We start from the raw sequence: 25,536 nt of genomic DNA, 5'->3' as shown, positions 1-25,536 counted from the left end.
TCCTCCCTTCAAATCTGTCAATATTCATTTAATATATTTTGAGGATCTGGTGTTAAGTGCATATAATATGTCCTGTGCATGAATTCAAACTTATTCTATATCCAAGTATGCCTAGTTACTGGAAAATCAACTAAGTGATATAGGCTCTATAGGCTTTGGATATTCAGGGAGGATGCAGACTATATAAGTTAATTCAAGCTTACCTGAAATGTGGGGGATATGTTAATTCAAAACCTATCTGGTACTCAAACACTTAAAACTCTAAGAAACTAACAAAGAAAGTTCTTTTTGCATAAAAGCACTGTGTGACTTCACGCTCCTGCATACTCTGTATAAAATCTTATTCCAGGCTTGGTGTTTTTGGACAGAAGTCCACTGGGCCTGGCCGGCTATTCATAAATCTTCCTTCTCAGAGATTTCTCACATCCTGGCTTTCAATACCATGATCACCTGACTTCAATCTGCCACAACATTTCTGGGGGCTTTTCTGGGATATTGCTGAGAAGGCCAGAGGTGGCAATAGTTGATTGCCCCTCTCAGATGCCTCTGAGAAGGCCAAGAGGGTCCAGGTGAACCCCAGCCCTGGATGCTCCTGGACTCCTTTTAGTCCAGAAAGAGGTTGTGAGAGCCCTCCCAGAAAAACCGAGGCACCAGAGGGTTTGAAAGAGACTCTGAGAACAAAACGAGGAGCTCCACATGCCAGACAGGTAAGGCCCTCAGGGGCATAGTGCAGGAAAAGCCTAATTCTGAAAAGCAAAGAGGGGATCCTGATCAGCTCTCGAAGAAGACCCTAGTACTCCTGAGAAGAAGGGAGGAAGCCTTTTTCTCTAGGTCCAAGAAAGGAAAAGGAGGGTGGTTGTGTGCGTGTGATTGTGAAGACTGAGATGCAGAGACACAGTTCTGTGGGGCGAAAGTGGAGTCCCAATCTGTGGTTCTGTGGCAGCCTCATCTAGTCAAGGGTGGTCTGGGGGGCCTCCCTGCGCAGGTACCCTCTTCTGAGTCAAGGGCTTATACTGACCCACTAAGGCTAAGAGGTGCCATAAGTTCCCATGAGGGATGTGGCCAGAGAGGGATGAAGCAAAAGGCTGAGTGAATGTTGTACAGCATCGACACAGGGTGGAAACATAGGAAACACACAAAATAGGACACCATTAGGTTGTATGCTGAAAAACTTTCCCTGAGTATTCCATGGAGATGTACACTGCATAAAGTTCCAGCCAGGAAAAGCTTAGAATGCTTTGTGAATTAGAATCATTGACTTTCGGCATGGGCTGGCCCCAGGAGGACACCTTTGACCCCCAGATCATCTGTAAAGTGCTCGATGTGGTAACCGGAAAATTAGACCTACACCCATGCCTGGCAGGACACTGTGAGTCAAAGTCTTCCCTGGTTAAGACAATGTATGGCTAAAGAAGCCAGGATTTGCCTGATACAAAAGCCCAGAGTTGCTGTCCCAGGAACCAGGCCAAACAAGCACCTTGCCAAGGGTCCAGAGGAAGTGAGTCCCAAATCTAGTGCCAACCCACCCACTCTAGAAGGGCCAGATGAAAATGATCTCCCACTGCCTTATGCAATTGTTCCTACTGTGCCAGTGCTGAGGAGTGGGGATGAGCCAATTTTCCTGAGCAACGCATTCTTGCTGCTTCCACAGCTGTTTCCGCCACTATCCTCCCAGAGCAGTGCTTCCTTGCAGCCATTCCCGTAGCCACTTTCTCCAAGCAGCATCACCCAGCCACTTCCACAGCCACTCCCACTCCCACAGTCATTTCTGCAGCTCGTTCCACAGCTGCTTTCTCCAAGCAACACAACCCAGCAGCTCCTGCAGCTGTCCCTGCAGCCATTTCTGCAGCCACTTTCTCCAAGCAACATGGCCCAGCTGTTCCCCCAGCTGCTTTCTACAAACAATGAGCTTCTTCACCTCTGCAACTGCTGTCTCCACCAGTCTTGGCCCCTGGCAATGTCAGGAAGGAGTCTCTGAAAGATGACAACTCAGACTGCAGGAATCCCCTGGGACAAGTGAAGCAGGGAGAAGGACCGCCCTACAGCTACCTCTCCATGAAGCCCAAGCTCCAATTTATTATGATGCAGATGGCCAGATTCAAGGGGGAAACCAAACATTAATGTACCAACCCTTCACTACCACCAACCTCATTAACTGGAAAAGTCACATTCCACCATACTCGGAGAAGCCTCAGGCCATGACGGAACTCTTCTAGTCCATCATACAGAACCACATACCCATATGGGTTGACTGTAAACAACTCCTCATGAATTTACTCAACTTTGAGGAGAGAAACAAGTCACACATGGGGCTTTAACCTGGCTCAAAGAGCACCCACCTGAGGGAACTCTGGACAGTGACCAATATGCCTGCATACAGTTCCCAGATGAGGACACCTAATGGGATCCCAATGACACGACCAGGCTCAACCAGCTAGAAACTTTTCATAGGTCTTAGCTGAAGGGTTCAGAGCTGGGAGTCAAAAAGCAGTAAACATGTCAAAGACCACCCAAGTCCTACAGACTCTTGATGAAAGTCCGGCTCAATTCTACAAGCAACTGTGTGAGGCATTTTGTGTACACACACCCTTTAACCTGGATGCTCCCGAAAGCCAAAAATGGTCAATGCAGCATTTGTTGCCCAATCACAGACTGGCATCCAAAGAAAGCTACAGAAGTTAGGTGGGTTCGCTGGTGTGAATATTTCCCAGCTCGTGGAGGTAGCCACCAAGGTTCATGTCAACCACGATGTAGAAACCAGGACAGAGGAAAACCAGAAAATGAAAAAGAAAGCAGACCTTCTCACACCAGTAATAGTCGAAAGAAGCAATCCTTTGTCAAGTAAAGCAAACTGGAATTCCCCTGCCCCAAGGAAGGGGGGCCCTCCCTTAGAGTGAAATCAGTGCACATACTGCAAGGAGGAAGGGCACTGGAAGCAGGAGTGCCCCATAAGGCCAGTCAACCCCGTTGCCTCCAAGAAAGCGGCCAAAGCATTAACCAGGAGAGCAGGCAGAGCATTGCAAACTAAACCCTGCATTCTCAAAAACTTGGAAGGAAAACCTACAAATCAACTTATCGGACTTGTAGGAATAGAGGGCTCTGATAAGGATTATTAGGACAGACTGGGCTCCTAGTTTCTCAGTTCTGTGGAGCCTATGGTCAGAGTCCAAATTGGGGACTGCACCATACATATGATGGTCAACATTGGGGCTCAACACTCTGTAATGACCAGACCAGTCGGGCCATTACCGAAAAAGACAAGCTGCTATATTATTGTAGGGGCAACTGGTGAAAACACCCAGCGGTCCTTCCTCCAAGCCAGGATCTGTAACACTGGGGGTAAAGAAGTCACTCATGAGCTTCTGTATCTTCTGGAATGCTCTTTGGTCAGTACCTGCTGTCTAAACTACAAGCTCAGCTTACCTTTGATACCATGGGGGTAATCCACATTAACACTGGGACCACCAAGCCCTCCAAAAATAGTGCTAATTCACCCTCTGCAGGAGGAATGGAGACTGTTCTGCCTCAGTGAAGCCATCCAATCGATGGCTGCACAACTGCCCTTCAAAGGTGTGCCCGAAGTATGGGCAGAGGGCAACCCAATGGTGATGGCACACAACATTCCTCTAATTATTGTTGAAATAAAGCTCACAGCCAGCCCAGCGAACATAAAACAATATCTAGTTCCACGTGAAGTGCAAGAAAAAGTCCAGTTACATATTCAGAGATTGCCAAATGACAGCATACAAAAGCTATGCCAGTCTTCATGGAACACCCTACTCTTCCAAGTTAAAAAGGCTGATAGGGATTACCACCCAGTCCAGGACTTGTGAGCAGTCACCTTAGCAGTAGTAACCCTACACCTGGAAGTCCCCAACACTTACGCTTTTCTCTGCTTGATACCCTCTCATCGGCAGTCTACTTTTCAGACCTGTATCTTAAAGAGCCTTCTTCTGCATTAGGATAGAACCCCAGAGTCAACTAATTTTCACCTTTACATAGGACAATCTGAGCTCTGGCAAAAAGCAACAGCTAACCTGGACATGGTTCCCTCAGGGATTCAAAAATGTGCCCACTATTTTTGGACAAGCTCTGTACAGTGATCTCAAACCAGAAATCCCTTAAACCAGAAAGCCATAATTGTTTTCTCCTCCAATATGTAGATGACCTCATTCTCAGACGTCCCACCTGCCAAGACTGCTCGTGGAAGCCATGCCCTCTTAAAACATCTGCAACAAAAGGATAATTGGGTATCTAAAAGGAAAGCCCCAAACCCCTACCTCAGGTCAAATACCTAGGTTATAAAATAGCACAGGGGCTCTGTGAATTAGGACCTGAAAGAAAAGAAGCAATTTGTAGCCTCCCTGATTCCTGCACTCACCAAAAGTTGCAAGAATTCCTCAAAGTGGCTGGATTCTGCTGCATTTGGATCCCCAATTTTGGGTCCTCACACGCCCTTTGTATGAAGCCACAAAGGGGGGAGATCATGATCCCCTGCTCTGGGAAAGCCCACAGAAAGATGCTTTCACTGCTCAAGCAGGCTCTGATGGAAGCACCGAGCCTCGGGCTTCTAGATCTCAGTAAACCATTCTATCTCTACGTCCATAATCACCAAGGCATTGCAGTAGGAGTACTCACTCAGTACCTGGGTTCCTGGCAAAGACCTGTAGTCCATTTTTCCAAACAATTGGACACTGTAGCCCAGGGATGGCCCTCATGCCTGCAAGCTGTAGTGGCTGCAGCAATGCTAACACTAGAAGCATAAAATTAACTCTTGGGCAGCCTATGATTGTTCAGGATCCACATGCAGTAGTCACAATCTTGGAAGCCAAAGGAACACACTGGCTTACTAACAGCAGCCTGGTTAAATATCAAACCCTATTATGTGAAAATCCATCTGTCCACCTGGAACTTGTAAAAAACCCAGAATCCTCCTACTCTGCTATCCATCCAGTGGGGGGTTCCAGCCATAACTGCCTGGAGACATTGCAAGAGATATATTCCAGCACCCAGACCTCCAAGACCAGCCACTAACAAATCCCAACGTGGAGTTCTTCATGGATGGGAGTAACTTTGTTCAGGGCAGTGACCAGTGAGCAGGATATGCTGTGGTGACCTCCAAAACCACAGTGGAGGCCCAGCATCTCCCAGATAACACATCAGCACAAAAAGCCAAATTCATTGCCCTCATCCAAGCCCTACAACTTGTGACTGGGGCCAAGATAAACATCTACACAGACTCCAAATATGCCTTCCTTACCCTCTACACACATGGAGCTTTATAAAAACAAGAAAAGACTCATTAACTTGGGAGGAAATATGGCGCACAGATTCTGGAACTACTAGAAGTTCCAGTTCTGGAACTACTAGAAGCAGTTTGGGAGTCCATTGAAGTGGCTGTGATGCACTGCAAGGGACACCAGACAAGCCACTGCCCCGTTGCTCAAGGAAACTGGAAAAAGAGCAGCATGGGAGGGGTCCCTATCTGAGGACCTGGCTGCTATCCTTATTTCACAACCTTTTAATTATCAGAAACTCCAGTATACACTGCCTGCTCTCAATCCCCAGCCTCTGAATCACTGGGAGCTGTAATATCCTCAAGCCAAGAGAGTGGATACTCTCTGAGAGTGGGATGTAAGGAGCAAATGGGTGGTGGACATCGCCTGATCACAGAATAGTCATGCCTCAAATATTAGCCACAACCGTAGTTCAAGACTACCATGAAAATCGCACACTTCAGAAAAACCCATCTTAAAGAAGTGTTAGAAAGATTCTTCTACATCTGAAGTCTAGCTGCTATCACCCATGCCGTATGCCAGTGGTGCATGACATGTGTAAAGAATAACCCTCACCAGGGACCCAGGGGAGCCCCAGGAGTCCAACAAATCATCAATATGCCTCTCAAAGATCTAATAGCTGATTTCACTGAAATGTTGGAGGCTACAAATACCTCCTAGTCCTCATTTGCACTGTTTCTGGATGTGTGGAAGCCTTCCCCACATGGAGCGAAAAGGCTGAAGAAGTGGTGCAAGTTCTAATCAGGAAAATCATTCTTCAATATGGGCTACCCTTCTCAAAAGGTTCTGACAATGGACCCACCTTCATCTCTGAAATCACTCAAAAGATTGCCAAAGCACTGCCCATCAGATGGAAACTGCACACCACTTACTGTCCTCAAAACTCAGGGAAAGTAGAGCAAATGAACCATACAATAAAGACTTATATTACCAAGATTTACCAAGAAACTGGGCTAACATGAGTGCAAGTACCCCCGAGTGCCCTCCTCTGAGTTCAGGCCAGCCCAAACCAAAAGCTAAGCCTAACCCCTTATGAATCCTCTTTGGGAGGCCCCCCCACCCTTAATCCTAGGTATAGTAGGGGATCTCAGAGAAAGAGGAAACTTATGAAGAGCTCAGCAAATGATCAACTTTGGAAAAACCCTACAAAATCTGCACCACCGGGTCCAAGAAAGGGCCCCCATTAGCTTACACTAGCTCCTGTATGAACCAGGAGATGCAGTCTGGGTCAAAGACTGGGAATTGGCTCCACCAACCTCTCAATGGTGAGGACCCTATCTTGTCATTTTATCCATCCCCAGTGCAATTAAAGTAGCCAAAATCACCCTGTGGATACACAATAGCCATGTCAAGCAAGCTGTCCCAGAGTCTTGGACCTATATTCCAGACTCTCAACCAAACTCATCTTGTGAAAGCCTGAGCCCTGCTCCCATCACACCCCGGAAACTGATTGATCCATGCACAGCTGAAGGTTGAGGATGGAACACTGAGCTCTCCTCCAATCACACTCCAGAAGCTGATTGGTCTATTATAGCCAAAGAGTAGGAATCTCATTTAATCTCAGTTACAATGCCTCTTCAGTTGTTTTCCATACTTCTAGCCCTGACCCTCCCCTGGTCCCAGGTCAGCACCACAGAGTATAAGCAATGTATCCAAGAAGTGTGAACAGGGGCCCCTGTCAATACCACATTAATATATCATAGCCATTACACCTGCAAGGGTCATATAACCACCTGCCAGTTTCAGAGAATTTCCTATAGTGTCTGCAACATATTTGGCCAAACAACCTGCTGTGACCCCAAGCCCCCAACAGTCTCCCATAAGTGGGAAATAAGAGCATTTAATCAAGATAGCAAGCTACTTAATTCCACCCCAGTTACTAGCTGGAACCAAAGAGTGTCCCTCCTATTTGACACGTGTCAGGTTATAGACTCTGGAATACCATGGAACACTGACTGGAGGGCTCAGCTGGGAGCAGGAATATACTCATAACAATAAGTATTTGTGCACTCCAGAAATGAAAAGTACACTCCAAGGAGGGATAAGGGCTTCTGGTGCAAATACATAGGTGCATACTAGTGCCCCTACTGGTCCTGTGTCACTTGGGCCACCTGGGACACAGACATAACTAGACAAACAGCCATCCTCACCAAAGGAATGGCCCTGACTAACTGTCCATGTGCTCAATGTAACCCTTTAAACCTCACCATCCTTAATCCTGAATCCTGGCAGACCCAGGGAGTTGAAATGGGCCTCTGCATTGATGGTAAAGGAGTAGACCCAGGAGCCTACATGGGAGTTAGGTATTGGGAACACCCACTCACAAGTGAAGCCCACTCTGTGTTCCACTCCTTCTATGAAGAAATGGAAAGACCCTTTTCCATTCCACAAGCAGTGAGAAACCTCTCTATAAACCTAGCTGAGGTAATAGGGGCAGCCTTAAATGTCTCCTCATGCTACATTTGTGGAGGTACTAATATGCTAGACCAATGTCCCTGGAAAACTAGAGAATACAATTACAGCCAACTATATAATGAAACTGGCCTTCTGGCCATCACCTGAGATGGTATGTGACCCTTGCAAACTCTGTCATAGGAAAATATTGTGCTTCAAGGGTATGCCTAAACTCCTCTATATCTGTTGGAAACCTAACATGTATGGGGGAAGATTCCAAAATAACACCACCAGTATAGTGGCACCTTGGGGAACATGGAATGAATCTGACCTCATTCTCATAAATCGTACTTTCCCCAAATTAATCACAGTATGGAACTCCACCACAAAGGGCCCCTTTACTGTCCCAAATGGTCTGTACTGGATTTGCAGGGAAGTCACTTTCCAAGAACATCCCCAAAATTGGTGTGGTACTTGTATGCTCGATATAATAAAACCCTCCTTCTTCCTCATTCTCTTAGTAAAGGGGAAAGAGCTGAGCCAACTAGTATATCAAAACATAAGAGAAGAAAGGACTGTCATTACCTGGGGAGATGAAGAATGATCCCCTGAGTGTATAATCCAATACTATGGACCAGCAACTTGGGTGGAAGATGGCATGTGGGGTTACTGAATCCCTATCTATATGCTAAATGGAATCATCTGCTTACAAGAAATAATAACTAATGAAACCGCCCATGCTCTAAGCTTACTAGCCCAACAGCAAACTAAATTCAGAAACCATCTCACCCTAGACTATCTTCTAGCAGCTAAAGGGGGAGTTTGCAGAAAGTTCAATCTCTCTAATTGTTGCCTTGAACTAGAGAGCACTGGAAAGGTTATTGATGAAATTACAAACAAAATGTTAAAAATTGCACACGTTCCAGTGCAGACCTGGAATGGTTGGAATTTAAATAATCACTTTGGAAAATGGCAGTCAATAGCAGACAATTTCAAGCTTCTGGTGGGAATAATTGCCTTCCTCATAGGAGGATGCACCATACTTCCTTGCCTCTTCCCTTTCATTGTAAGCAGGATATGTGCCCTAATAAATGGTATAGTAAAGATACAGACAGCTGCCCATCTCATGGCTCTTATACATACCAGTCAGTCCAGAGAGACTCCGACAATAGTGATGCTGAAGTTTAACAACCTTAAGCAGGCATCAAAGGGGGGAAGTAATATGGCTTGTGCATGAATTCAAACTTATTTTATTCTATATTCAAGCATGCTTAGTTCCTGGAAAGCCAATTAAGGGATATAGGCTCTATAGGCTTTGGATGTTCAGGGAGGATGCAGATTGAATGTGTATTTAAATTTACATCCAGATACAATGTGGGGGATATGTTAATTCAAGCTTACCTGGAATGTAAGGGATATGCTAATTCAAGCTTACCTGGAATGTAGGGGATATGTTAACTCAAAACCTATCTAGTACTCAAATAAACATTTAAAACTCTAAGAAACTAACAGAGAAAGTCCTTTTTGCATAAAAGCACTAACTTCCCATTCCTACATCCTCTATATAAAAGGGACCCAGAAATCTTATTCTGGGTTTGTTTTTTTTGGACAAAAGTCCATTGGGCCTGGTTGGCTGTTAATAAAATTCCTTCTCAGAGATTTCTTGCATCCTGACCTTCAATACCATGATCACCTCTCTTCTCTCTACCACAACACATATATATTTATAATTGTTATGTCTTCTTGTTGAATTGACTTCCTTATCAAGATATAATGACCATCTTTGTCCCTCATATCAGTTTTTATTTTAATCTATTTTATTTGGTATTGCTATAGCTGACCCAACTATCTTTTGATTACTATTTGCACGGTGTATAATTTTTGATCCTTTCACTTTCAATCTACTCATGTCTTTGAATTTAAGATGAGTCTCTTAAAAACAGTATGCAATTTGGTCATTAAAAAAATTTCATTCTGCCATTTTTTGACTTTGGACTGATGAGTTTAATCCATTTTCATTTGAAGTAACTACTGACAATGCAGGACTTTCTTATGCCATTTTGCTATTTACTCTTTGTAAGTCTTAAACCTTTTCCCCCTCAATTCTTCCATTAATGCCTCCTTCCATATTTATTTGATTTTTTTCTATTATACTATATTGAGTCCCTTCCCATTTCTTTCTGGATGTGTTTTTTTCATATATTATCTTGGTGGTTAAAGTTTATCATTCTAAATATATAACAATCATATTTGACTTGATACCAAACTTCAATTGCATTCACATATACTGCATAATATACCTCTCTGTCCCTTCACCTTTTTGTCCTGGTTACCTCTTATATCTTTGTATATGTATGTTCAAAACCATAGATTTATCATTACTCTGTATGCATTTGCATTTTAGCACCTGTAAGAAGTAAGAAGTGGCATTACATACCAAAAAATACAATAGAATAATACTGACATTTATAATTACCCTTATGATTACCTTTACCAGAGGTCATTATGTCTTTATGCCACCTTGAAGCACTGTCTAGTGTCCTTTCCTTTCAGTCTGATGAACTCTACTTAGCAATGCTTGTAGAGCAGTTCTGTTGGTAATGACCTCCTGCGGCTTTTGTTTATCTGGAAATGTCTTAATCTCTCCCTCGTTTTTTAAATAAAAGTCTTGCCAGATATAAAATTCTTGGCTAGTAATTGTTTTCTCTCAGTTAACCCATTTTCTTCTTGACTCCATGGTTTCTGATGAGAAATGGGTACTTAATCAATCAGAACTCCCTTGTACATGTTACTTTTTTTCTTGCAGCTTTCAGAACTCTCTCCTTGTCCTTTGTTTTAGACAGTTTAACTAGTATGCGACAGTGCCTATTTTTCTTCAGGTTTATCCTGGCCGGTGTTCTCTGGGTTTCTTGAATGGGGTGTATTTACATCTTTTGCTGTGCTTGGGAGATTTTCTGTCATTATTCCTTCGAATAGCCTTCTGTCCCTTTCTCTTTTTCTTTCTCCTTCTGGGATAAAGGTAATGCATATTTTGGTGCACTTGATGATGTCCCACACATCTCTTAGGCTTTCTTTTTATAAATAATTTTCTTTCTGCTCCTCCCCCTGACTCATTTCAATTGTCTTGCCTTCAAGTTAAATGATTGTTCTGCAGTTCCAATCTGCTCTTGCCTCCTGGGAAATTTTCTTTTCAGTTATTGTGGTCTTCTAGTTCTGATCTTTTCCTTTTTAAGATTTCTCCCTTTTTTGAAGTTCTCATACTGTTCCTTCATTTCTTTCCTGATATCCTTTAGCTCCTTTTCTGTCTTTTGTTTCATTTCCTTGTACATTTTTAAGATCATTAAAAAAATATATCTTTGTCTGGTATTTCCAAAGACTGGTTTTCTTTGTTGATGTTTCCTGGATATTTGTCTTCTTCTTTTGGATGGGCAATTATTTTCTGCTTGTCATGTAATCTTTTTGTACATTGTACATGTCAGTATTTTAAAATGTTAACTCTGGGATTCCCTGAGATGTCTATTTCTTGAGTTTGTATCCAGCTTGTGATATGACAGAGGCTTTCTTGAGTATCAAGAGCTTACAGGCGGCAGACTTGGCCCAGTGATTAAGTCATCCGTCTACCACATGGGAGGTCTGCAGTTCAAACCCCGGGCCTCCTTGACCTGTGTAGAGCTGGCCCATGTGCAGTGCTGATGCACACAAGGAGTGCTTTGCCACACAGGGGTGTCCCCCGCATAGAAGAGCCCCACGCACAAGTAGTGCACCCTGTAAGGAGAACCGCCCAGTGCGAAAGAAAGTGCAGCCTGCCCAGGAATGGCACCACACACACGGAAAGCTGACACAGCAAGATGATGCAACAAAAAGAAACACAGATTCCCGAGCTGCTGACAACAACAGAAGCAGACAAAGAAGAAGACGTGGCAAATAGACACAGAGAACAGACAACAGGGTGGGGAGCAGGAGGGAAGAGAAATAAATAAATACATCTTAAAAAAAAAAGAGCTTACAAAACCAAGCAAAACTAAGCAAAAAACAGCTTTCATAGTCTTTTCATATTGGCTTTTCATTGAGTGGTGCTCTCCTTCACAGTTCGGCCCCTTTATGTAAAAGGTCAGCCTAACACAAATGCACAGTGCAGGCCCTCCCTGTCTTTTCTGGGCCTGTGTCTTATTCTGGGCTTGTGCTAGCTAGTGGTGTTTGGAGTTCCCCTGCTTACAGAACTTTGAATGTCCCTTCTACTCCTCAGGAAACAGAGGAGTTTGTTTCAGTTGTTTCAGTGCAGGACTTAGTTGTTTCTCTTAGTTGTTTCAGTGCAGGACTTAAAGTACGCAAGCCTTTGCCCCGTCCATCTGCATCAATTTCTTCTTACTCTGTCAAGCTGATTTTGCCTTCAAAGGCAAATTCTGGGTTGGTGGAGGGGAGCATGCCAGATGAGAATTTCCCATGTCCTGTCTTTTTCAGATAACGAGGCCAGAGACCAACAAATGAACCTCTGGCTGGTTCCAAATCGTCCCAGAGTAGGACTGAGAGTGAAAGGGCAGGAAGGGCACCAGGAGCGTTTTCCATAGGTCCCCCAAACTATGCTTTATTGACTTGGCACCTGCCCAGCAAATGACACCCAACAACTGTACTCCACAGCTCTGAAGGTGCCTACCATCTTTAAGTCTCCTCTGCTACCTTTGAAACAATGGCTGTCCTCAGAGCTAGGCCTCCAGTAATCTGAAGTAGCTAATTAAAAGCAGTGATCAGGGAAGTGGATTTGGTTCAACTGACAGAGCAACCACCTACTACATGGGAGGTCCAGGGTTCAAACCCAGGGCCTCCTGACTGGTGTGGTCAGCTGGCCCACATGCAGTGCTGGTGCGGGCAAGGAATGACGTGCCACACAGGGGTGTCCCCTGCATAGGGCAGCTACACGTGTAAGGAGTGTGCCCCATAAGGAGAGCCACCCTGCATGAAAAAAGTGCAGCCTGCCCAGGAGTGGTGCCATACACACAGAGAGCTGATGCAGCAAGACAATGCAACAAAAAGAAACACAGATTCCCAGTGACACTGATAAAAATGCAAGTGGACACAGAAGAACACACAATGAATGGACACAGAGAGCAGACAACTGGGGCGTGGGGTGGGGAAGGGGAGAGAAATAAAAAAAATATATATCTTGAAAAAAAAAAAAAGGCAGTGATCAGCGATCAATGCATACACACCCAAATCTTGGAGAACTAGGTCTTTATGTCCCACTCTGGTACCAGCAAGCTGCACCAGTACCTCACTGCTGCCTGCTATGAGTTTGGCAGATGAGTGATGATAGCTGTTGCCCAAAGAGAGCAATTCACTGGTATTTTGTTATTTACCAGCTCCTTTCTTCTCCTCTTTCTTCGAGGATGCACAGTGTTCTTCGTGTCTCTAGAGTTTTGAAATAGTTGATTCAGACAGTTCTTGCCTGTTTAATAGTTGTTCTGCTGGAAGGAATGATTCCTGGAGCTTCCTACTCCATTATCTTCCATTATTCTTCCCAAATGATCTTTTTATTTTGTCTCAGGAATTAACTTTTAGCAGGAGGTCTCTGATATATTAATTTTTGTTGATAGTAGTGATAATAATCTGATTTTGAATCAAATGATTCAGTTCATTAGCTTGTGTTTTGGCAGAAAGGCTAGTCCAACTGAAAACTCACTTTTAGGAATAATGTATTAAGTATTGATAACCATTAATAAGTAATACCATAATCACATATACTTCAAATAAATATATTTGCATAGAACTTTAGACTACAACTCAAAAAATAAAGCATTAAATGATAAAATTGGATTTTTTTCTGGCATTTGTCATTTACTTAATTTTCATTATACAGAGGAACTTATTTTGCATGGCCTCTAGATAATTCCTTACTCCTCAGTGTCGGCAGGATGTTGGTTTCGCTTTCTTCTCCACCGCCACCGCGGTAGCTGCTGGAAGCCTTCCTCGCACCACCTTCGTGAGCCGCGGGCTGTCGACACACCTCACCAGCTGTGCGCTGGGGACTGCTGGCCGGGGCTGCTATCGGTGAAGGGGGACCACACTACAAACGCACGCAAGCCACTGGCCAGGAGAAGTAGACAGCTTTATTGGCAGAAGTGGGGGGAGCTAAGGCACGCGGGCTTATGCGCGATCTGCGAGCGAGTCCGGGGAAGGGGTAGTGGACGGGAGTTATATAGGGTGAACGCGGAAACATTATCTGATTGGTTGGGACAGCAATATGTCTATATATGATAACTACAGATTTACTAGACAAAATGGTGGAAGGAGATAAAATAGCAGCACGGCGCATGTGCACTGTCCTCGCCCTGTGACTCGGCGCTTTGAAGACCATCCCTGAGTTTACTCAAGGGCATGTGGGGCCTAGAGTTTACTCATAGTCCCATGTCTTGTAGCGCAAGTCTCATGGCTTGGATGGCTGCACTGTTGGGCCTTCCCTCACCTCAGCATATTAATATCATGTAATCCAGCATGCTAGACTGCAGTGGCCTTAATTTACTTCATCCATGAGCCTAGTCTAGAAATAAATTTGATTGCACCCATTAAACCTACTGTTATATTAGCAAACTATGTCCTAGAGAAACTGTATTTTTAAAGGAAAACCAAAGTGAATATCAGTCAGAATATGGCAGAATAAAGCAACTTATTCTGAGGAACAATTTTAAGAAGAAAACATACCATATTATATTTAGGTATATACAGTATATGCAAATAACCCAAACTCTATAATCTTATTCTCTTTACTGAATTCTAGCACATTTCCACTTAAATGTCTAATAAATATATTGATCAATCATGGGCAAAATTGAACTGTTGATTTTTATACCCATCTCTTCAATATGCTCCTCCCTTTGTCTTTCTCATGGCAGTATAAAATCACCACCATTCGTCCATGTCCTAAGGTCGAAATCTAGTAGTTATTCTTGATTCCTCTTTTTCCCTTTCCCAACACTATTCCTACCACCCCCCATTCATCAAGTTCTGATATCTCAGCCTATAAAATATATTCTGAATTCATCTGCTTCTCCATCACTTCACGACCACCTACTTGACTCAGACACCATCATTTCCCAATGGGACAATTTCAATATCCTGTAACTGGTGGTCTTGTGCTTCTTGTTTTGCCCCACTGTCATCTATTCACACAATGATTTTGTTAAAAATGGAAATCAGTTGTTTTTCCCCTGCCCAAAACTCTTAAGTTTCTTACCACACATGGAATAAAAGCCATAATCCTTATCATGTTTAATAAGAGATGACCTTTGCAGATGATTGATTTCCTCTTCTACCCCATTCCTTTTCCAGTAGGGACCAATCAGACAATCCTTTTCTTTTCCTCAAACTCATTGAACTTCTTTGTGCCACAAGACCTGAGTCTTAGGCTTTGCCTCTGAATAGAGTGTCCTTTCCTCTGGTTGTAGGAAGAATGTCTCCTTCTAGATCATCAAAATTTAAATTTAAATTTAAAGTTTACCTCTTTAGAGAGGCCCACCCTATCCATCTAACCTTAGCCTCTAGTTATTCAGTCATTTCATACTATTTTAATTCTTTCATTGCCCTTATCAGTACTTGCTTTTTCCATATTAATTTGTCTTCTCCAATAATTGATACAGATCATGTCTATTTTGTTCACTATTGTACAACAGTAGTGGCCACCTGTCAGTGTGATTTTTTTATGCCCTCATGGGCGACTTTGGAGCCTAAAAAAAGATATTCAGAGGTCATATCTTCATCAAGTTAATATTATATATTTAGTTTAGTTTACAAATTTAATTATTATATTTATTAGCATGATAATTTTTCATCACTTAAGTTTGTTGCAATCAGTTATTTAAATTTATTTTAACATTATAAAGTACAGTTATATATTTATTATATTAGATTTCTTTTAAAAGTACTTCATTTGACTTATAAATCCTCAAGTACTTCAACAATTCTTGTAAATCTAGTAAATTAAACATTGAGACACCGAGTCTTACATTCTCTGAAATTTTTCTGTGTTTATAAACCTAATAGAATATCAATTTAAAGTCACAAGTCTAAATAATTATCATTTGCACATTTTATATTAGAATTACAAAATTAATCTTAGAGGGAAAAATCTCTAAAGATTAGAATGTCTAATGTGCACAGATTTTTTTCCTTAGCACCAAGATACTAATATTATAGATTTTTCATTTGTTTCATAGTTTTGATCCTTAATTCAACTCTTCCTGGTGTTGAGGTTATAATTATACCATCTCATCCAACTTTGGGCTGCTATCTCAAGAGATTTGTGAGAAGAACTTCTTAACTGCCTGAGGTTTTATCTCAATATGCAGTTTTGGCCGGATGTGAAATTTAACACTGTAATATGCATGGTGAATTTTTAATTTTTTTCTTCTGGACCTTGCCAGCTTGAGCCCTACTTTCCAGTTGTGATATCAATGCCTGCCAGATGGGATGGGCTTGAAGTTGTTTTCCTGGATGCAAGTTACACATTACTTATTCTTAAGTCTGATAAATCTGCAAATCCCTCACAAGATTTGCAGTTCATTTTATTCTCTGTATGCATTGGATTTTTTTCTTTCTTCGGTTTCTAAGGTATTTAATAATTATCTGGTTGGACTCTGCATATATTTAAAAATATTCTCCCTTTGTTTTTACAATTTCGGATCATATTAGTGGAATCATTACCAGAAGATTCTAGATTCTGGTTTTCTAGGTTCTTGGCTTCATGCCAAGAAAGAATTCAGAATTGTGTTAGTTTAATGAGGCCAGACAAAGGGTTTATTGAGAAAGAAGAAAAAGGAAAAATACACACCCAAGACATGGTTGTGGGTATACCATAGGATGAGACACAAAATGTGGGACCCTGGGGTAGGTCTTTCTAAGACCTTTCCACCGCACCTTTCCCCATATTAAGAGGGACATCAGCTATTTGCTGTCCTGATTAGTTGCCTTTCTACCTATACCTGGTAGCTTTCAGGGAACCAATATGTAGGTCTTTCTGTTTGGAGTTATCTAGGGCTTCTTTTGAGCCCAGGAGTTTCAAACAGGACCTCATGACCAGGGTCTTGCAGACTCTTTTTGGCTGCAAGAGTTAGGGCTTTGTTCTCAAACAGCTGCCTCCCCTCAGGGGGTTTCCAGGTGGGGTCTCAGGGCTATCTTCTGATCAGCAGCCTTTCCTCACTTTTTTTTTTTTTTAATTTATTTTATTTATTTATCTCCCCCTTGCCACTTGCTTGCTGTCTGCTCTCTGTATCCATTCACTGTGCATTCTTCTCTGTCTGCTTGTCTCCCTTTGTTGCGTTACCTTGCTGCACCAGCTCTCCGTGGGCGCAGGCTGTCAGGTCTCCATGGGTGTGGGCCAGCTTGCCTTCACAAGGAGGCTCTGGGACACGAACCCAAGTCCTCTTATATGGTAGACAGGAGCCCAATCAGTTGAGCCACATCTGCTTCCCCCTCAGTTTCTACACTAACCTGCCTCAGCATCACCTCAAGACAAACACCTGAAAATAAATTTGCCTTTTTCATCAAACTTTCCCATATCAAAATTGTCAGCTACCTTGATTCTATGCTTGAACTCGAATTCTTCCCATCCTTCTCATTCTTACTGCTGTAATAAACATTTTAGGTTGTTATTTTTTCCTGAACTCTTGTGGCTGTCCACAACTTTCCAACCCATCCAGCTTTCTACACATCTACCAAAGTGCTTTTCCTAAAATGCCAATTTTACCATGTCACTCCGCCTAAAATCCTTTCATAGTTGTAGGCAATCTTCAGGATTAAGTTCAACCTTCATAGCATGGCATTCTCATCCATTCATTCAGAAATCTGTTCATTCATTCATCCATCCACCAAAGAGTTCTTACTGCTGGGAGTTCCATTATCTCTTTTCCATTTCTATCTAAAAAACCCTATTTATGCTCAGGTTTTTAAAATTTTACCATTGTTTCCACAATTCACTCTCCAGATGGCTTCATGTAGACTGAAATACATGCAATTCTTCGAGTATGCTATGGCTTCTTGTATCTTGTTGGTTTTGCTCCACAAGTTCGCTCTGCATGGAGCTACCTTTCTCTTTGTAGCCATGTGACTAACTTGTACTCATTTTTCAAAGTTTAAATCAAGTATCACTTTCTTTAAGATAACTTGCATCACCTATTTCCTCATTTGGGGTTAATTACAACTTTTCTGTGCTTCCATAGATCCTTATGCATATATGTGTTTTAGCATTAGTTATAGTGCTATAATTCATACTTCCCTCATCCATCTCTTTAAATTAAATGAATTTCCATTTCAATATTGATGGGACTAAGCCCCACCCCTTAGCCTAGCCCCTGGCTCAAATAACAGCCAAGACTTGCAAAGGTTGCCGTTCATTATTCACCTGCCCTATTGTGAAAATGTAATCATCCCTTTACTCAGAAGGAGCCTGCTAACCCAGGCAAAGATCCTGTTTTCTAATACCACATATCCTCTGTAGCACTCTGAAAATAACACCTCTGACCACCCCCAAACTAACGTCCTATTGGTCTTTGGCACTAACCCCTTACCCTTAGCCCTTTTCTTGACCCTTACAAACTTGTATAGTGTTAGAGGTTTGGAATAATTTACAAGCTGTGGGCCAGTTCCCCCTGATACGCATTGGGGAAAGGCAAATCCCCTTTCCCATAAGCCTATGTGTCTGAGGGCATGGCACTTCCCCAACAGTTGGACAAAGAAACCATGTAGAGATGGGACTAAAGGGAGATGGAGACCTTCACTACCTGCATATCAAAGGGAGATAAAAAACCCTTTACTCCCTACATATCAAAGGAACTCCCACTCCTCTGGCATTCCACAAAAACCTAACTTCCTAACCTCTACTCTCTAGCCATACAAGGGAAAATTTTCACCTCTAAGGCTTCCTATTGGCCCCTGCACCTCACTCAGACCCTTAACCCCCTCCCACCTACTATTATTTCCTCCCCTAGGAAAGTTCTGTATAAAATCAAATCCCCTCCTTCCAACAGTGAGCTGAAGTCTCTCTTCAGACCCCCACAATGCTGGGGGAGGGGGGGGCTGAAGTCTGTTCTTCAGACCCCCTCCATTGGGAGAGCTTCCCAATATATTTTCTGCCTGCTATCAGTCTCTATGTCCCAGTGAGTGCCGTTTTTCTCCAACATATAAATACCAGAGCTAAAGTTCTCAACAATGGACTGAAGTCTCTATTTTCACACCCCTTCCTGTTGGGACTGCAATTGCTGTTCTCCACGTCCCAATTGTCTAGCACTGTAACACCAACAAATATCTCCAGTGCATAGAATGTATTTAGGCTTTCTAAAATATTTTTTATATAGATGAATGGGTAGATGAATGAATTAGTGAATAAAAGAGATGTATATCCTTTAGAATGAGTATGTTTGGCTATCAAGCCACTCTCAAGAGATTATCTTCGATTGTAGCTTGACAGTTCAAGAAGTTCATCTGCAGCTAAGGGGTCAATTTGAGTCTCAATCTCTCATTTGAACAAGCAAAATGTAGTTTACAAAATCCAAAAGGAAAACTCTTGTTCTTTGAGAGTATCTAACACAGGTAGCAAGGGTAGAAGACTACTTTCTTCTTTATCATTCCACACTCATTCAAAAATCTTTATTATAAAATAGAACACATTTTCAGAAAACTACACAAATAAAATATATATCTTGATGAATTATTACAAGCTAAACAACCAGGTCAAAAGCCATTACCTTGGCTTTTATAGTAATCACTTCCATGTATTTTAAAATTAATTTTATTATATCGATATCCATACCTAAACACTATATTTTAGCCTTGCCCTTTTTTGGAAAAAACCTTGATATATTGTTTAAGTTCCTTTTAATCTATAAGCTCCTCCTCCATCCCATATATTTCCTAATAATTTATCTGTTGAAGAACTCAAGCATTGGGACATGTAGCTTCATTTTGATGATTTCACACCCTTGTTGAGGTTCAATATATTCTTGTCCTCTGTATTTCCTGAAATTGGCAGCTGAATTGAAAGGTTTAATCAGATTCATGTATGATCCCTTTGGCAAGATGGTTTTAGTATTCTCTTCCCAGAAAGCACATAATATCCAATTGTCTCTCTTTTGGTGATCTCATCAACCATAGATGTCCATGGCCTAGATCCACTCATTCATTGGCAGTGGCAATATCGTGATATTATTACAGTTCTTTTCTTTTTATTAACTGGAAGAATTTCATAAAGAAACACTTGCCTCATCTAATATTTGGTTACCCAGTGGTATATAGCTTATGTAAGAAATGCATGATAAATACTTGATTATTTCCCTTTATCCTTTAAAGCTGATGAATTGGTTTCCTTTTTAAAAAATATTGTGAAAATTTGCATTTAAATGTGCATTTCATATTCTTGTTGAAGCTCAAATGACCCACCTTTGACCAGCATGTGGCTCCTGAGCCCTTTGGACCTGGCTATAATTATCTTTGATAACTTCTTTGCTATCTAGCATGATAATATGTTCTGAGCTCATCTTGTATATTTCTTGCTCTGGACCTAGAATTATCCGGTTCTCCAAGAATCGCACCCCCCGTCCCCCCCTTTTTTTTTTTTTGCGAGAAAAGATATTTTAAGTTCACAATCTGGGTGCTAGGGATGCTTATTGCTAGTAGCATGATAACTGTTTCTTGACAAAAGACCTCTTTATTTTCCAAAAAGTCTAGTCTTGTAAGTGTTAATTTTGCTAGTCCAAGCAGATAGACTTGGGATAAATTGTTTTCCTCTGGCCTAACTTCCTGCAGTTAATTGAGAGTTGCTGGAAAATCAACACTTCATTTTTGTCTACTTTTAAAATTTGAAGACATTTAGCAGTGCTGTGCCCCAGACATCTAATTTCATGGTCATTACCAACCTTTGCTGGTAAGAGGGAGGCCATTAAGATTAGAGTGAATTTAATTAATAATGCAGCTCAGGGTTATCGCAGAAGCTGTCTTAAAACTCAGAGTTGGGTCCTGTTTTTTTCTGAAAGTCTCAGGTAAATGCTTCCACAAAACCCTAATAGAAATTTGAATCAAGAAAACATACAGAGAAAGAATGTGGCTCAAGTGGCTGAGTGCCAGCTTCACACATAGGAGGTCCTGGGTTCAGTTCCTGATGCCTCCTAAAAACAACAACAACAACAACAACAACAAACAAACAACAAGCAAACAAATGAAAAAAACCAACTCAGGGGAGTCTATGTAGCTCAGTGGTTGAGTGCTGGCTTCCCACATATGAGGTCCCGGATTCAATCCTTGGTCCCAGTGCTTCAAAAACAAAAACAAATATATGCAGTGCAAAGGAGAGCAAGTGCTTGGTTTGTCACTTTGTGTAAACATGCAAAAATGACTTAATTAGCAGTTCTTTCCACATTTATGTCTCAACTTATATAGCTCTTACTAAATAAATTTAAGCTGTAAAGAAGTCGTAGCTTTTAAAACTTTTCATTTATTACATAATTGTTACATTCTTGAAGCAATTATAATAAATATCTAGGTGAGAATCTTTTCCTTAGCAATGGTCTGCATGGGGCTTGAGACATATTGATTCACATTTTATTAAGTCCCACTAAGTGCTGAACAGTTTATATATTTTTTCTTGCTGTCTGCACAGTAATCCTGAAATCTATGCTATATTTTCTCCATTTTATAGACTACAAAATGGAGGATAGGATATTTGAAAAATCATAGCTAGTACCTTCTGCATATGAGATCACAAGCCAGGACTTTTTGATTCCAGAGTGCCTGTTTTATCTGTTTTACCATAACACAGGCCTGGCTTTGACTAAACAACCAGAGATGAAATTGCTTCTCTTTTTATGAGTAGAATATGAATGGTCTTTGGGGTATAATTTGTTATTAATACTTCTTTTATCTCCTTGATTCTATTTGCAGGAATGAAAAATGAAAAATAATTCTAACATTTAAATGCATTATAAGAGGATAGCTCCTAATATTTTAAGTAGTTAATAACTTAAAAAATTAAAGACAGCTAACATCCTTAAGTAGATGCTAGTATATCTACTAAAGAGTGGGCATTCTGGGAGATACAAAATGAAAGAGGCATGATGCCTGCTCTTCCAGGATATCATAACCTAATGAAATGATAGATATGTGCATAAATAATATAGGAGTGTTTCCCTGCTGTCAGAAATGTCAAGCAAACTTTATTGGTTGAGGTTCTGGGAAGGCTGCCTGCCCTGGAAATAAAAGGTTGTATATGTTGGTATTTATGGGAGGTGAAGGGGTTGGTGACCTAGGAAGATCTTGACAGAATGCACTTAGGTAAATTGAGGCTGGGATAAGGGTGTGAACAAAGAAGAAAGATTTTGACCATTGGAACAACTCGGAGAGTACAGATAGGTACACCACTAAATTCTTTTTTTTTAAACCTTATTTTGTACATTTAATAATTGAAAATATAAACAATTAAAAACTAAAAAGAAAACACATTGAATAAAAACACACATTTCTCAATTATATGTACTGGATTCATATAATTTTTTTTTTAATAATGCAATATGTTAAACAATGTATTTGGTTCATAGTAATGCATTCACACAATATTTGTCCTTTTGTGTCTGGATTGCTTCACTCAACATAAGGTCCTCCAGGTTCATCCATGTCATCATATGCTTTACAACATCATTTTTCTTATAGTTGCATAATATTTCATCATGAGAATACCACAATTTGTTTATCCATTGACCTGTTGATGGACACCTGGGTTGTTTCCAACTTTTGGCAATCGTGAATAATGCCACTATGAACATCGGTGTGCAGATGTCTTGTTTGTATGACTGCTCTCAGTTCTGATGAGTATATACCCAGTAGTGGTATTGCAGGGTCACATGGCAAGTCTATATTCAACTTCTGTTGGAACTGCTAAACAGTCCTCCAGAGTGGCTGTACCATTCTGCATTCTCACCAACAGTGAATAACTGTTCTTATCTCTCCACATCCTCTCCAACACTTGTAGTTCTCTGTCTTTTTAATAGTGGCCATTCTGAAGTGTGAAATGATATCTTATTATAGTTTTGATTTGCAATTCCTTAATTATTAGTGATGTTGAGCATTTCTTCATGTGTTTTTTTTTTTTTTTGCCATTTGTGTTTCTTCTTTGGACAAATGTCTATTCAAGTCCTTTGCCCATTTTTTAATTGGGTCATTTGTCTTTTTATTGTTGTAGCATCTCTTTATGTGTCCTATATATTAAACCCTTATCGGATATGTGATTTCCAAATATTTTCTCCCATTCAGTGAGCTGCCTTTAAAAAGGACTTTTGACAAAGTCCTGTGAAGTATAAAAGTGTTTAATTTTGAGGAGGTCCCATTTATCTATTTTTTCTATTTTTGGATGTGCTTTGGGTATACATTCCAAGAAACCACCATCTACTACAAGCTCTTGAAGATGTTTCCCTACATTTTTTACTAGTAGTTTTATGATCCTGGCTTTTATATTTATGTCCTTGATCCATTTTTGAGTTGATTCTTGTTTAGGGAGTGAGATAGGCATCTTCTTTCATTCTTTTGATTGTGGATATTCAGTTCTCCCAGCACCATTTGTTGAAGAGACTGTTTTGTCCCATTAACATTAACTTGATAGGTTTGTCAAAAACAAGTTGACTGTATAGGTGAGGGTTTATTTCTGGATTCTCAATTCTATTTCACTGATCTGTGTGTCTATCTTTATACCAATAACATGCTGTTTTGACTACTGTACCTTTGTAATATGTTTCAAGGTCAGGCAGTGAAATTCCTCCCACGTCACTCTTCTTTTTTGGAATGCTTTTGGCTATTCCAGTGCACTTTTCCTTCCAAATGCCTTTTTAAAAATTCTGTAAAGTAAGCTGTTGGGATTTTGATTGCTATTGCATTGAATCTATAAATAAGTTTTGGTGAGATTGACATCTTTATGATATTTACTATTCCAATCCATGAATATGGAATATCTTTCCTTTTGTTTAGATAGAAATTTGTTTAGAAATTTTTAAAATTTCTCTTAGCATTGTTTTCTGCATATAGCTCCCATACTTCTTGGTTAAATTAATTCGTAGGTATTTGAGTCTTTTTGTTGCTATTGAAAATAGAATTTTCCCCCTGATTTCCTCCTCAGATTGTTCAGTACTAATGTACAAAAGCATTATTGATTTTTGCACATTGATCTTGTATCCTGCCACTTTGCTGAACTCCTTTATTAGTTCAAGTAACTTTGTCATGGATACTTCAGGATTTTTAAAGTACAGGATTATGTCATCCACAAACAGTGAGAGTTTTACTAACTCTTTTCCTGTTTGGATGCCTTTAATTTTTTTTTTTTCCTTGTCTAATTGCCCTAGCTAAAACTTCTAGTACAATATTGAATAACAATGGTGACAATGGGCATACTTGTCTTGTTCCTGATCATAGAGGGAAAGCTTTAACCTTGCCCAATTGAGTATGATGTTAGCTGTGGATTTCTTATATATGCCTTTATCATATTGAGGAATTTTCCTTCTATTCCTATCTTTTTTTAATATCAAATTTTTTGTTGTCTTTTTTTAAAGATACATAGATCTTTAAAAAATATAAGAGGTTCCCATATATCCCACTCCCACCCCCCACCCCCACCCCCACTACTCCCACATCAACAACCTCTTTCATCAGTGTGGCACATTCATTGCATTTGGTGAATACATTTTGGAGCACTGCTTTACACTGCATGGATTATAGTTTACATTGTAGATTACATTCTCCCCCAGTCCATTTAGTGGATTATGGCAGGATATATAATGTCTTTCATCTGTCCCTGCAATATCATTCAATTCAGGACAACACCAAGTCCTGAAAATGTCTCAGTATCACACCTCTTCTTCTTTCTCCCTGACCTCAGCAACTACCGTGGCCACTGTCTCTACATCAATAATACAATTTCTTCCATTACTAGTTCTATAGTAATATAGTTCACAATAGTTCTATAGCAGAATACCAGTAAGTCCACTTTAATCCATATTTTATTTCTCCATCCTGTGGACCCTGGGATGGTGTTGTCCACTCCACCTCTAAATCCAGAGGGGGCTTAGATCCCATGTGGCTGATGGTTGGGATTCTCCTTCTTGGTTCCTTGGTGTGGTGGTTGACCATCTTCACCTCCCAGTTAGCTGACCTGAGTAAGTCCAACAAACCAGAGAGTAGGTGTTGTGACTCGGCTGAAGCTCAGGGCCCAGCTGGCACATGGACAATCCAGAGATTCAGTCTCCTGAGCATATACCAACCCTAGTGCCAACCACAGGTTCAGTAAAAGTGTCAGAAGAGGCATGTGTAGAAGTCACTTCTGAGTCCACCTCCATCACACTCAGGAGCACAAATTCCAAAGTAGGGCTCACTGGCAAGGCACTGAACTCCAGAGTCAACTCTCATGACTGTAGAACCTGTGTGTCTCTGTAACCCTCAGGAGCACCAGTACCTGGGGTTGTACATACTTTGGCTCTCTCTGGGATCCTGCTGAGATGTCCATAAGTGCAACCCTTCTGATGACCTCCTGACTCATTTTGAAGTCTCTTAGCTATATAAATTCATTTGCTTTTACCATTTCCCCTTTTTAAAAGATCTTTTTCCAGTTGCATAACTAGCTGGTGATTGATAGTAATCCCTTGGAGCCAGAGAGTCTCATCCCCAGGAGTGTTGTTCCATGCTGGGGAAAAGGTAATGCATGAGTTTGCCTTAGAGAGTGGTCACGTTTGAACAACATGGAGGCTCTCAGGATACAACTTTTAGGCACCCTGAAGCTCTAGGTCTAGTTGGAATTTCAAGCACACAGGCTCATAAGCATAGTCATCAG

The sequence above is a fragment of the Dasypus novemcinctus genome, chromosome 1 (genome assembly GCF_030445035.2).
Source record: "Dasypus novemcinctus isolate mDasNov1 chromosome 1, mDasNov1.1.hap2, whole genome shotgun sequence".
Taxonomy (NCBI): domain Eukaryota; kingdom Metazoa; phylum Chordata; class Mammalia; order Cingulata; family Dasypodidae; genus Dasypus; species Dasypus novemcinctus.
The sequence above is the reverse complement of the archived record's forward strand: the minus strand, read 5'-3'. Positions refer to the sequence as shown.